Source organism: Sceloporus undulatus, chromosome 2, assembly GCF_019175285.1.
Source record: "Sceloporus undulatus isolate JIND9_A2432 ecotype Alabama chromosome 2, SceUnd_v1.1, whole genome shotgun sequence".
Taxonomy (NCBI): domain Eukaryota; kingdom Metazoa; phylum Chordata; class Lepidosauria; order Squamata; family Phrynosomatidae; genus Sceloporus; species Sceloporus undulatus.
Genome location: NC_056523.1, coordinates 17,676,386 through 17,679,823, shown reverse-complemented (window position 1 = coordinate 17,679,823; position 3,438 = coordinate 17,676,386).

Sequence of the window (3,438 nt, the reverse complement as noted above, 5' to 3'; positions counted from 1 at the left end):
CCTGCTTCATCCCATTTTTCTCTCTTCATCCTTTAGGGATTCATCTTAGTAGCGCAAAGGAGTGTTTACCTGCTTTTGTGCCCTCTACTGCTAGGAGACTAGTATTACCTTTGCTGCCTTTGAAAAGTGCTGAATCACAAAAAAGCTACACCTGTATTTTTAGAAGGAACTATCTGCAACAAACAAGCAATATAACTGAAGATTCATAAATATTAGAGAAGGATAACAGGATTTATTCCTGCACACATCTTGTGAGAGATTGCTTTTTATCTTTGGAGAAATGAGGTTTATAATTTCCATGCACTAGCCAGCCATATTGTTTGGCAGCAGCCATGGTTACAGTTAATAAACCCACACTGCAAACTTTTGAGTTTTCTTTGCACATAATTGCATTAATCATGTTGATCCTGCCTGATTTTCTTCATGGGCCGCTCCAATAATGTTGGGGATCTGAGCTGTTAAATCAGAGGTGGGTGATGTATATCCCTCCAGATGTTGCAGTGTGATTCCCATTAGCCTTAACAAGTGTAGGCAATGATAAGAGCTTCTGGAAATACATTCATTGCCACATCTGAATTTCAAGATGGTCAAGAATCCAAAGCCTTTCTTTTTAATAATTATTTTCTGTTGTGATCTGAAGAATCCCAGTCCACCATAAGAACCATCAGTATACAGAGACAAATTTTTGAAATTTGACAGTTTGCCTGCCAGTTCTGATCTTCTTGTTCATTGCACAGAGGATTTTGTGGGAGCTAGTGGTCAGGCAAGACTGCATCCTTTCATCCCATCTGTTCAACTTGTACAGTATCTAGAAAATACACAAAGATGTGCCTGTGCCTGTGCCTGCCTGGACACAGAAGAAGGAGGAGTGAAAACGAGTACAGGGCTCCCCCGGGTTACGAATTTAATTCGTTCCGCGGCGCCATTCGTAACCTGAAAAGCATTCGCAAGCCGAAGCCCCATAGGCGCTAATAGCGAAAGCCGCGATTTGGTGCGAAAAAGCGCCGAAAAGCACCAAAATTTTTTTCGTAACCCGAAATAACCTTCGTAACCCGGAACAGTTTTTTTTAATGGATTTTTTTCGTAACCCGGAAATTTCGTAACGCGGCGCATTCGTATCCCGGGGTACCAGTGTATCAATTATCTGAGATATGCAGATGACACCATACTACAGTCAGCCCTTCTAATACATGGATTCAAGCATCCACGGTTTGAAAATGTTAAAAAAAGTATAAATTTCAAATATCAAACCTTGATTTTCCATTTTTTATAAGGGACACCATTTTGCTATGTCATTATATTTAATGGGACTTGAGCATCCACGGATTTTGTTATCCAGGGGGGGATCTTGGAACCAAACCCCAGCATATAACAAAGGTCCACTGTACTAGCAGAAAATATCACAAACCTGGAACAACTAAGAAAGATCAAAGAAGAAAGTGCAAAGGCAGGCTTATTGCTCAACATAAAGAAAACAAAAATGACCACGGGTGCAACCTAGACAATAAGGAAATTGAAGCATTCTTGTACCTTGGGTCAAACATTGATCAGAATAGGGACTGTAGTCAAGAAATAAAACTAGGAATGAGCAGGACAGCTATGAACAAAATAGAAAAAATCCTAAAATGTAAAGACGTACAATTGAGCATGAATGTTAGAATTGTACAAGCCATTGTATTCCCTATTACCATGTATGAATGTGAGAGTTGGACACTGAGGAAAACGGACGGGAGGAAAATCAACTCATTTGAGATTTGGTGCTGGAGAAGAGTGCTGAGGATCCTGTGGACAGCCAAAAAGACAAACAAGTGGGTCCTAGGCCCAATCAAACCTGAAATCTCCCTGGAAGCCAAGATGATAAAGTTGAGGTCTTACTTTGGTCACATCATGAGAAGGCAAGATTCATTAGAAAATACAATATTAGTGAAGGCAGTAGGAAGAGAGGAAGACCACATGCTAGATGGATGGACTCAAGAATCTCATGGGCATGAATTTACAGACCTAAACAGAACAGTGGAAATAGGGAGTCTTGGAGATGTCTCATCCACGGGGTTGCCATGAGTCTGGATCAATTTGAGGGTGGTTAACAAAAACAAACAAACAAAAAAAAACACCCCTGGGTGACCCTGATCAAGTCACACTCTCAGCTTCAGAGGGTGGTAACAGCAAACTCCCTCTGAAGAAACTTGCCAAGAAAACCCTGTGATAGGTTGACCTTAGGGCTGCCGTAAGTCGGAAATGACTTGAAGGCACACAAGAACAACCTAAAATGGGCCAGGAAAGCCCCAAAACTTGGTGAGAATGATTCACATGTCCCTTAGATGGTGTTCGGGCTGATGGGAGTTCCTGTCCAATATCATCCACAGGGCAACAGCTTCACCAACCCTGTTCAAAATCTTTAAAAGAGTTATTTCCTGGCAAGAGTAATATAGCATGGAATATAGCATTCACTAAGTCAGAAGGGGATAGCATGGTATGTTCCAGATGTTTTAGACCACATCTTCCATGATTACTGTCCAAGTTGTCTGGGCATATGAAGGTTGTAGTCCCAAAACCTCTGGGTGGAGGGTACACCTTACACAAGCCACTTTGAATCCCATTTTGGGAGAAAGGCAGGATAGAAATCCTATAAATAAAATTAATAAATGACAAGATTGTCATTCAAACAGTTATGAACAGTTTTCTGTTCATATGTTGTGTAAAACTGCTTTTATTGCCACTCATCTCCCAGGCAAAGGCAACAAGTATCCTATTATCTCTATAAATATAAAGCAGTATAGCACAGCACACAGAATTCTTCTGTGGGTGAAATAATGCTCACGTTAGATGGTCGAGTTCTTCAAAATTCGGCGAGCTTTTAATAGACACAGGTAGCTGATCATCAGATGTGTTAACAGTGTGGAGAATGGGAACATGCAAGCCAATGGGCTTCTTCTACAGCCAGTGCCAAATGATGGAAACACATCTCCCAAAGTGACCAATGCTTACTTCTCTACTCCCTATAATAAGTCTTTCCCCCTAAGCAAGACTGTTTTTACCATTCTTTAGAAAGTGGCAACTAGGGAACTTTGAAAAATTAACTTTTTGGACTATAGCACACTCACAATTGCCCAACTAGCATGGCTACTAAAAGGGTATTTTTTTTCCAAAGTCTTGGTTGTTCGGTAGCATTGGCAAACATTTCCCCCTTACCCACTCTTGGTTAGCAGGCCCTGCATGCCAGCAAAGTAACTGGGGAGGAGAAAGCAAAGGACAGAGTTACATACATATCAGCTATCATGATAGAAGTTCAGAGATGCAGATGCTGAAAACAGGAGCCATGGGATACACAGATAGCTAAGCTCTTGTGAACCACTAATTCCAGTGTATGTCCTTTCCTGGTTTCCTGCCCAAACAAACAAACAAAAGACACAGATACACACAGCATACTTAGCTATC